Raw genomic sequence first — 12,297 nt, forward strand, 5'->3', positions numbered from 1 at the left:
ATGGTGGTTTGACCTCGAGATAATCAACCGACAAAAATTCTGGCATTTATGACACAATCGACGCATGTGTCTTCTAATTATTGTGATTACGTTATCCTAGGTAGCTATTTAATACGCGTGCTAGCATTAATTGTGCAACGGATCTTTTACTCAGCGTTAAGAATTTTAAGCGTTTGAAATTTTGAGTAGTCAGTTTTACGTAGGAGAATTATTCTTGTGCTTAGTAACTTAGCTTAAGATAATCACTCAGTACATAAGTCTACTCAGTATGAAGTGATTTTATATCATATTTGACTCAGCATGCAAAAGTTACTGATTTAGCACAATTCACTCGGCATGGTAATCATTCAATATTCAATTTAAGCATGAAATTTTATTGAAGAGGATTAGACATACCGATTGCTTCCCTTAGTATGTTGAATTGCTCACGAGCCAAAGGCTTGGTGAAGATATCCGCAAGCTGTTCATCTGTTGGAACGTAGGTCAGCTTGATCTCACCTTTGAGTACATGATCTCTGATGAAGTGATGCCTTATGCTGACATGCTTCATCCTCCTGTGTTGGATTGGATTTTTAGATAGGTCAATGGCGCTTTTGTTGTCGCATTTCACTTCAATTGTTTCTGTTTTAACTCCGTAATCCTCAAGTTGTTGCTTAATCTATAGGATTTGTGCAACACAGCTTCCAGCAGCTACGTACTCAGCTTCAGTTGTAGACAGGGCAACTGATGACTGCTTCTTGCTGAACCAAGATACTACACAGCTTCCAAGAAAGTGACATCCTCCCGAAGTACTCTTGCGCTCTAGCTTATCTCGTCCATAGTCAGCATCAGTGTATCCAATGAGTGTGAAGTAATTTGAGGCTGGATACCATAGACCTGCATTAACTGAGCTCTGCAAATATCTAAAAATTCTTTTTACAGCTATAAGGTGAGATTCCCTGGGGTCAGCTTGATATCTTGCACAATAACATACTGAGTACTGAATATCAGGTCTACTAGCGGTAAGGTAAAGTAGAGAGCCAATCATACCTCGATATAGCTTGCTATCTACAACTTTACCTTTATCATCCTTGCATAGGACAGTGTCAGTACCCATTGGGGTTGATATGGGTTTACTATCTTCCATATCGAATTTCTTTAGCATTTCTTTGGCGTACTTGGACTGACTAATGAAGATGCCGTTCTTACCTTGCTTGATTTGGAGTCCAATGAAGAAGTTAAGTTCTCCCATCATAGACATCTCGAACTCAGTTTGCATATGTTTACTAAACTCTTTGCATAAGGATTCATCAGTAGCACCAAAGATTATATCGTCTACGTAAATTTGTGCCAGCAGGGTATGTTTACCCTTTTTCTTAATGAACAAGGTTGTGTCAGCTTTACCTCTGACATAGTTCCTGGTCAGCAGGAAATTTGTCAACCTCTCATACCAAGCACGTGGTGCTTGTTTCAGGCCGTACAAAGCCTTCTTGAGTTTATAAACGTGGTTTGGAAATTTTGGATCTTCAAACCCTGGAGGCTGACTGACATATACCTCTTCGTTTATAAAGCCATTAAGAAAAGCACTTTTGACATCCATTTGATATAGTTTAAAGTTCATATAGCTAGCATATGCACACAATATTCGTATAGCCTAACCTAGCAACGGGAGCAAAGGTCTCACCGTAGTCAATGCCTTCTTGCTGACTATAGCCTTAGGCTACAAGTCGGGCTTTGTTTCTGACCACATTGCCTTGCTCATCTAGTTTATTTCTAAAGACCCACTTAGTTCCTATGGTCTTTTGATTCCTAGGTTTTGGTACTAAATCCCATACCTCATTTCTTGTGAATTGATCAAGCTCTTCTTGCATAGCATTGATCCAATATTCATCGTGCTCAGCATCGGCGAAGTTCTTTGGCTCATTTACTGAGACGAATGCAACATTCCCGAGATACTTTCTAAGTTGATCTCTTGTCATCAGCTTGTTGTCAGCGGCATCAAGAATGGACTTCTCGGAATGTCCTCTTGGAATTTTTATTTCTTTAGGTAATGTTGAGTTGTCTAGAATAGGTGTTTCTACAATATCTGCAGGAATAGATTGGTCAGCAAAGGTAATTTCGGGTTCGTGTTTACCTTTGGCCAGCCCTTGTACTGATGACTCAGTGGCTCCTGTTTGGTCAGCGAAAGCTGAGCTCGGTTCATCTTCGGCGGACTGAGTTGTCTTTCCTGCAGGGTCAGTTTCATCGAACTCTATATGGACAAACTCTTCAACAACTTGAGTTCGTTTATTATACACCCTATATGCTTTACTGTTAGTTGAGTACCCTAAAAAGATCGCTTCGTCAGCTTTAGCATCAAATTTTGCAAGGTTATCTTTTGTATTGAGTATAAAACATTTACACCCAAAGGCACGAAAGTAGCCAATGTTGGGCTTTCGTCCTTTCCAAAGTTCATATGGGGTTTTCTTAAGAATAGGTCTAACTAAAGCCCTATTGAGTATATAGCATGCTGTGTGAACAACTTCACCCCAGAAATACTTTGGAAGCCTATTTTCACTCAGCATTGTCCTAGCAATTTCAACTATTGTTCTGTTCTTCCTTTCAACAACCTCATTTTGTTGAAGTGTCCTAGGAGCAGAAAAGTTATGGTCAATGCCACTGATTTCACAGAATTCATCAAACTGTTGGTTTTTTAATTCTCCGCCATTGTCACTTCTAATATGAGCTACTCTTAGGTCTTTGTCATTTTCAAGCTTTTTAATCAACATTGTGAACATCTCAAACGTTTCATCCTTGTTACTCAGCAAGATGATCCAAGTATACCGAGAGAAATCATCTACAATGACTAAGGAAAATTTCTTACCTCCCAAGCTGAGTGGCTGGATAGGTCCGAAAAGATCCAAGTGTAGTAATTCCAATGGTCTCTTGGTTGAGACAATGTTTTTACTTTGAAAAGACTTTTTCGTTTGTTTACCTTGCTGACAAACATTACATAATTGATCTTTTTCAAATTTCAATTTGGGCAATCCCTCAACTAATTGCTTTCTAGCTAATTTGGTAAGGAGATCCATGCTTACATGACCAAGTCTCCTATGCCATAGCCAGGAGTTATCCTCTTTAGATACTAAGCATATATTTTTGGAAAACTGTTTTTCTAAACTCAACATATATACGTTGTCAACACGAGGGGCAGTTAAAATCAAATTATTTGTTTTTCCCTCGAGTATCCGACACTGAGTAGCATCAAATATAACCTGTCTACCGCTATCACAAAGTTGAGCTACGCTCAATAGGTTATATTTAAGACCCTTAACTAAGGAGACTGACTCAATGGTGGGGTTACCTCTGATAGTACATGATCCTACTATCTTACCCTTCTTATTGTCTCCAAAGCTTACGTTTCCACCTCGTTTAAGCTCAAGTGTGATGAACTGAGTTTCATCACCAATCATGTGCCTCGAGCATGCGCTATCAACATACTATAGTTTCGATTTTTCCATGCATCTCAGGCTCACCTGCATTTTAAATCATTCATCTTTAGGTACCCAATTCTTTTTGGGTCCTCGTTTGTTAGCATAGACAGGTGCAAAGTCATGTTTTAATTTGTGACGGCATACTTTTATGGTGTGACCTTGTTTACCACAGAAGTCACAATGAGTTACCCTTTTAGGGTGACTTTGTTTTTGGTCAGCACCATTGTGCTGAGCATGCCAACATACCTTAGTGGTATGTCCTTTCTTTCCGTAGGAGTCACATTGGACAATCCGCTTGTTATACCAACACACATCTGTTGTGTGTCCCCTTTTTCCACAACAGTCACACTGAGTGAACTGTCTACGCTGGTCAGTACCTGAGTACTCAGCATGGGATTTGGTTGAACCTTTTATTTGGTTCTGTAGGTTTGTGACATCCTTTCTCAGTTTCTTTGAATCTGATTGGACCTCCGAGACAAACTTGTGCATAATTTCTATGTTGCTATGCAAAGTTAAGTTGTCTTGGAGAAGATGTCAAAGGTCACTAAGTTTGACCTCTTCGATCTCGTCACATCGCCTGCTGAGTGCCTTTATTTTCTTGTTACACTTTTTAATCAGTGTATATAAATCACTCAGGGTATTAATCATTTCATTTCTAAGCAAGTGTAAGGATGTTACCTCATTTGAGTACTCCTCTTGTTCAGATTCTTCAGAGAGGTCAGCTCGCTCAGATCGAGTGTGGTCAGCAGCGTCATCGGCCATGAAGCATATGTTTGCTGACTCGGTGGCATCAGCTTCAGATGATGTTGACTCATCGCTGTCACTCCATGTGGCCACCATTGCCTTTTTGCTCCCCTTCTTTTCTTTCTTCAGATTAGGGCAGCTTGACTTAATGTGCCCAGTTTGATGGCACTCAAAGCATGTGACAGACTTGGAGCTGTCCTTTTTGTATTTGTCACTGGACTCAGCTTTGTACCTGTCGCCTCTTCTGAATGGCCTCTTGCTGTTCTTTTCATTTTTTCTGAACAGCTTCTTCATCTTCCTTGTGAACATGGCCATTTCCTCATCATCCGATGAGTCAGCTTCAGTTGAGTCAGCTTTCATGACAAGTGATTTTTGTTTCTTGTCTTCTGACTTTTCTTTTGCTTCAAAAATTTTCATAGAGATCTCATGGGTCAGCAGAGATCCGATCAGCTCGTCGTATTTATATGTGGTCAAGTCTTGAGCCTCCTCCACAGCCGTTTTCTTAGCTTGCCAGCTCTTGGGTAAGCTTCTCAAGATTTTTTTCACCTGCTCTTCTTCAGTGAAGTTCTTGCCAAGTCTCTTTAGCTCATTTATGATGTTGGTGAATCTAGCATTCATTCCAGAGATGTCCTCATTGTCGTTCATCTCAAATAGCTCGTATAATCTCATATGTTGGTTCACCTTTGATTCCTTGACCTTGCTTGTACCTTCGTAGGTTACTTCAAGCTTTTTCCAAATCTCCTGTGCTGACTCGCAACCTGAAATCTTATTGTATTCTGCAGCGTCTAGCGCACAGTGAAGCATATTGATAGCCGAAGCATTATTTTGTAGTTTCTTAAGGTCATCTTCTGACCACTCAGTTTCAATCTTGACAACTTTCTCATTATCAACAGTTTTATAAGGCACATATGGACCTTGAACTATTGCAAGCCATGCACTCATGTTTGTAGCTTGAATAAAGTTCTTCATCCTATTCTTCCAGAATGTATAATTAGATCCAAAAAATAGGGGAGGCCGACTAATAGATAATCCCTCAGGGAGTATCTGTGTTGTTTGGTTCCCTAGAAGGAAACGAGTGCTGGTTTCAGCCATTTATCGGGATCAGCTCAAGATAGTTATATCTCTGAGTAGTGAGCTATTTGGCTCTGATACCACTTGTTGGTCCCGTGTGATTAGTTCCAAAGGGGGGGGGTTAGGAACTAATATAACTTTTTCTTTTTAATTGAGCTGACTTAATATAGTTTCTTGAGTTTGTTAACTCAGCTTTGGTCAGCACGGCCGATTGTAGCGTAAGACAGCTTTAGTCAGAAGTTGACTAGAGCTATTTTACATATGAGTTGGGAATTGACACTTTTGTGGTCAGCTTCCAACTCAGCACTCTTATTTACTCAGTGTCAGTTTAAACAATTTATATGCCGAGTAAATATGAAAAGCAACACATACAGATATATATATATATATATATATATATATATATATTGAGAGAGAGTTAGAGATTACTCAGTACGACTTATCCTGGTTCGGCCTCTCCGCCTACGTCCAGTCCCCAGAATCCTTCCGGGCTTTTTAAATCCAATACTGAGCTCTTTAAAGGTAGAGCACAAACCGTTTACAAGGCAGTTGAATATACAAGAGTATCGTCCTCTATTCGTCTACTCAACTCCTACTAAGTGCTATAACCGAACACCTAGATTTCTCAACCACTGAGCACTTAACACCAAGTACTCAGCACAACACTCTCAATTTTACAATTGATATAAATTGCTCTTTTCGGATGAAGAACACTTTAGATGATTACAGAAAATCAATCTAGCTTTTACACAAGAATAGAAATTTGGTGTAAGATCTCTTTTGGTTTTTGTGTGCTTTGTATGTATGCTCTTTTTTCTTGTTGTATTCGGCTTATGATCCAAGAATGATCATGTCCTTTTATAGTTGAGGTCTGAAGCAGAAATGATTTGTATCTTGGATTTGTCCGTTGATCCAAACGGCTCCTTTTTAAGACAAGTTCTGGTCAGCTTCAGACTTGCAGGCCAATCCTGTCGTCTGAATTCCGCAGGCGTCAGGTTTGTCTTCTTCTCGCAGATTTCGTCTTCTTGTGCCAGTTTGTCTTTTAGCGAAAGAACAGTTGACCCATGCATCTCGAAATTGGCTTTTGCGTAATTCCAAGGTTTCTATTATTGGTGCAGACAGTTGTCGGAGCTTGTCTTTTAGCAAACGGAACATCCGCGTTGTCCTGAAGATCACTTAGCTTGTCTTTGATAGCCGTTGTCTTCGATTGTTTGCTAATACAAATACTGAGTTCTCTTTTACTCAGCTTCCAGGGTCAGCTTCGTTCTGCAAGACACAGTTCTCAAGAAGACTTCTCTACTTTTGATACTGAGTTGCGTTCCACTCAGCTTTGTTGATTTGTTTGATCTTTAAGCTTTTATTCTGAAGATCTTCTATCATGCCGAGTTACACTCCACTCAGCTTGTGCTGTATTCTCATGCTGACTTCGTCATGTCTTACTTTTTATTTCCATTTGTATTTATATTTATACTCAACATTAAACAAACATATTAGTACAATTAAATCAAAGCACTTAAATTTAATTGTCCCTTAATCATGGATTAACTTAAATAATTTTGTCAAATCAAAATCATGTGGAAAGGTGTTTCAACAGTAACCTCCACTGAGCTTCCAGGCATCATTAATTCCCCTCCAACTCTAGTGGCAGTGCTAGAAAGAAAGATGGTCAAACGTGGAAATCGAGCTGCAACTAAGCTGTTGATTCAATGGTCTAACGAAGGTCGAGAAGCGGCCACCTGGGAATTTGCCTTTGATATTGAGCAAAGGTTTCCTGGTTTCAACTTTGAGGACAAGGTTTCTTAAGGGCAATGGATTGATGTGTGAATTTATTGCGTCTGAGTATTTTATTTTCATGCTTTTTGTTTGTTGGGTTGCAGTACGCTGCGTTTTGGAGATTGCAATAAGTTAAATTAGTTTGTTAGGCTGCTGGACACGTGTCTGTCTTTCTCATTTTTCACTTGGCACCTATTGCAATGCTCAACGGTCTTATAGTCCTGTAAACGATTTGGTAAATCATGAATGAAAATAGAGCTGTTTCTTCTCTTCTCCAAACCTCCCTTTCCTCTGAAATTATCTCAGGTATCAAAACCTAATCTAGTTTTAGAAGCACTGGATTCATCACAAAACAAAGGAGTCCCAAGCAATGCTTCTACTCAATAATAATGAAATAGACCAAAACTCCCAAGTTAAATATGGAAATTGAACCTAATCAGGCAATTTATTCAACCAATCTACACTCAAATTCATCCAAGTAGGAAGTAAAAAGGGACGATGACTGAAATTTACCTTCCCCGGAAACGAAATTAAAGAAGAAGAGGTTATCTCTAACCTGATGAACAGATATGAGTCGAATCTTTCCTTCTATCTAGAGGAGCAAAGCTTCCAATCTGTAAAAATAGAGGAGAAATGAAACTTCACCAGCTTAACCCCACTTAAAATAGTTGGAGGAACGAAAAGCAGAACATTCTTATCTAACCAAATCTATTATTTGAAACCAAATCTAGCCAACGATCTTGCACAAATTTATATGAGAATCACTATGATTATGTACGTGTAGATGTTGTTTAAAAGTTTATAAACTAAGGTTGGTAGTTTGCAAATTGAGGTATAAGGACTATGCAAATTATATCATATATAAAGCCGAATTTGCAAATTACCTAAACTATAATTATTTTTTAACCAACATGTATCTGTGTTTGCAGATCGGATAAACCACATACAACTTTTTATACTTTTGTGTTCCTTTTCTAATCACTATAAGAAAATGAACTTTTTATGGGAAAAATAAACGAAGGCGTAAATAAGTGAATTTATACACACTAGTGAGAATAATTTTCGCCATAAAAATATTGTCTGGTGCGGCGAAGGCACAAATCGCTAGACAAAAAAATGCATTTTGTGGCGAATTAAGATTTCGGCAATGTGTGTCTATTGTGACGAACAGAATTTTACCAAAATTATCTTTAACGTGGGTCTAGCAGTGGTGATCATGATTAACTCGCCACAAAATGCTTTTAGTGGTGAAATTTCGACATATGTAGAAAAACATTTCTTCACAAAAAAAAATCTATTTTCTTATAGTGAATGGATAATAAGGGTTTGCATAAATGCTTTCACATAACTGATAATTGTTCTATTTCTAACAGTTGTGGTTTCCAAAAATTATAATAGAAATTCTCTTGTCAATAGGGTTGTAATCGAACCGACAAGTTTTGGCCTGCTCATGCTCAGCTCGAAAGGAAATGAACAAGCTCGAGCTCGGTTTGAGCTAAACATCCTTTTCGAGCTCAATTCATTAAGAAAATTATCTTATTGTGAACTGATTGCGAGCAGTAAGTTTATTTGTTCATGAGCTTTGCTCGCAAGCAGCTCGTTAATTCTATTCATGAACTATGCTCGCGAACAGGTCATTAATTATATTTGTAAGTAAGCTCACGAGCAAAGTCCATTAACAAATAAACAACTTGTGATACCAGCGACGGAGATGATGGAGCACTCGAAGACTCGGAGTCGAACTGAGGTCTAAAGATGACTCGAGTGAGGATGAGGGAGGCTAGGAGCTATGCGGCAGCAGCCCCTGAAAATTGATGAATGAAGCATTGAAGTAAAAAATAGAGTTTCAATCTCATTTGAAATTTCTTTAATACAAAACTATATAGTTTTGAAAAGCATGAAACTAAAGTTTCACACTGTACTATGTGGTTTTACATTTTCCTTTTTATAAAAATACTATAATTAAAAATATAATCAAGTCGGGTTTGCTCACGAGTTTCTTCATAAACATTATAATCGAGTTTGTTCACAAACCTGAGCCTACTCGCAAGTTTCTGAATAGAGTTTCGTCATACTCAAACTTGGCTCGTTTACGAGTCGTGCCTCAAAATCGTGCTCAAGCTCAACCCTTTATAAATTGAGTCGAACACAATCAAACTTTTATTGAGCCGAACTTTGAACCGATTATAAGCAATTTTGACTCATTTGCAGCCCTACTTATAAATTCATAACAGGTTGAATTCTATTTTGACAAAAAGCATCTTAACTACTAGAAAAATCCAAAATCCTGACGTTATTGTCTGACGCAAAAATATTCCGTCAGAATGCTTGACGAAATATCTGACGAAATATTTTCCGTCACGAGGGATTGATGAAATTACTGACGGAATGCCGTCATAAAATATATATTTTCATATTTTAAAATTAAAAATCATATTATTCTAACTTACATGTTTACTTTTATTTTGGTTATAATATATTTATTTCTTATCCTTGAGGTGTTAATAAATTTACATTAAATAAAAAATTTAAAAATATATTATCTTTTGGTTAAGTTTAATTTTTTCTCTATGAAATTCTAATTATTTTGTATATTTTTTTTGTTTTTACTTTATTTTTATTTTATTTTTTATTGTATGAGTTTAATCAATATATTTTTATTCTGTTTCTACAAATTTAATCAATATATTAATTTTCTTTTCTATACGTTCGGATTGAATTTATAAAAGTATATAAAGAACTACTTCTCTATCATAAGATACAAAATACCCCAGCGTTGATAGCTAGGAGCAATTTTACCCCTGCCATTTAAAATGGTGCAATTTTATCCCTAATGTTAGTAAAGAATAACAGTTTTACCCTTAACATTGGCAAATCGGGTCAATTTGAAAAATAATACATCAAACTGTCTTCTCAACGGAAAGTTAGTGTAATGTTAATTATGATTAATATGAATCCTCAAAAATATTATATACAATAATCAGTGAGGTAACAATTGAAAAACAAAAAGAAAGATTTCAATATATAATTCTGCCAATGATAAAGGGGCAATAATGTAATTTTCAATTGGAAGACTATTTCTAGACCGTTGATTCATCTTTTGATCGGATGGCCCAACTTAAAACCCTATCTTTTTGCATACAAAAAGATTATGTTCTCCTGCTATTGATGTTCCGCCTCTCTCTCTCTCTCTCTTTTCTCTCTATCCCTCTCTCTCAAACCTTATTTCTTCATATCTTCCTTTTTATGCGATTGGTGGCGCTCCTTGCTTAACTCCGACGATGACTCTGGTTCTCGGCTTGGACGGTGACGCCTTTCAGTCAACTATATTTCCATTGTTGGTTGATTGTGCTATAATTGGTGTCACAGGACAACATAGGTAATTCCCTCTAATCTTTTACTAGCATCTTGATGATTCTAAACTTAAGTCATGTTACATCAATAATCTACTTATGTCTCCTGGTCTCTTATTGCTACTTGTGGTTGTATGAGGTGTATGTAGGTTGGTGTGGAGGGCTTACAGATCTTGAAGCCAAAAGGGGAAAGGGGGATTTCACTACTTAATAATGGGACTGTACAAGTTAAGGCATGTGGTGGGATAAATCTTGAAGTTCACATGGTGATGTCTGAGGAAAGTGTTGAAAATGAAAGCGCTATATGGGTCGTGGAAACCTTGAAATTGTCAGTCAAGAAACGGGTAACTGAGTTTGAGACTTTCCAATATCTTATTATTTCCTCTTATTTGGATTGGGAGGATTCTGCATTATAATAATATATTTTGTAGATTGAGGCTGTTGTAACCAACGATGAACTCCAGCATCTTGCTTTACTATACAAGTCTGAAGTTGATGCAATGGACCAAATAGCTACTGGTGTCCTGAAGCTGCTCAAGTTGGAGCGTTCCATTGGCCAGGAAACCGTGGACGAACTCAGCAACCTTGGTATGATTCATTGTTTATAATTGATTCATCTTCATTTCTGGTTGGATTCATTGTGTTCTATTATGCACTGTTCATTAAAGTCACCAAAACATTGGAATATATCTCGATTCATTGTGTTCTATTGTTTGATGTTGATCTACTTTTCTCTATCAAGTAATAAAATACATACACTATAGATGCTTCTTAATGAATTTAACCGCAAAAGGAGCTTCAATTTTAATTATAACTTGTAATTATAGTGTATGAGAACCATGGTAATGTAGTATGTATCAGCTGAATTTGAAATATGAAACTGAAGCAACATTATGGGATTACAAATAGGCATTGGATCTTATGTGGTTTTTTAATTTTACATAATTCATCGGTCTAAATATGGCATATGTTCACAGGGTATCTTCTTAATCTCCTATTTGAACTTGTCATTTGTTTAATGTTATCGCTTTTATGCTCCTGTTCTTTTTCAATCTGTTGGGTTTGGGAAAGATTATGCTCTTATTGCTGCTATAATTTTGGGATTTGTTAATCTTTATTTGATCGTTGTGTCTACTATTATTGTTGATGGGTTGAGAGAAGATTCTTGTTCTTGGTTGTAGGCATTCAGATGTTCATTTTTCAGGTATTTATTGGACAAATGGTTCATTTAGTGGATAAAGGGATCAATTTGGTGTTGGAAGTGAACTAAAATTAAGTTTGGGTATCGATTTTGTCCTTTAACTTAGTATTTAGATTCAAATCAGCCTAAAATAACATGTGTTGGTAGTTATTTGATATTTGTCGCTTTCTTGTGCTAGCACTGTCTTTTTTTTTTTTGTCTAATTTGATCACATGTCGTTTATTTGCTTGTTAATCATCATATCACTATCCCGATTTCCTCCATTTACAGGCACATCCTAGGCATGAATGAACCATTTAAAGTCAAGGACTGCCCTATATACAAACAACTATGCACAACCTTCTTTAAAGCAGTACAAATGCAGCAGTGGCTAAAGCGTTGTTGGAGGTGGTAACTGCTTCAAGGTGGATAAAAGTTTCATGTTATGTAATTAATTAGGCTAAGTTTAAGCCATCAATTGTATTTTGGTAGTTATAAATATTGCATTTTTTTAACATGTTTTTTTATAGGATCTAATAATTTTTTTTATATGGGATCCAATAACTTTTTATATTACTAATATATTATCTAATTAGTTAGATTAATTTTCTTATGGTTTTGGATTTATATAGATGTTTCAGCTATGTATGTAAAATTAAATTTATATTGATGTTTCATCTACTTGTATTTTAGTGTTTATATATTTATATATAATATAATTAAA

Source organism: Euphorbia lathyris, chromosome 10, assembly GCF_963576675.1.
Source record: "Euphorbia lathyris chromosome 10, ddEupLath1.1, whole genome shotgun sequence".
Taxonomy (NCBI): Eukaryota; Viridiplantae; Streptophyta; class Magnoliopsida; order Malpighiales; family Euphorbiaceae; genus Euphorbia; species Euphorbia lathyris.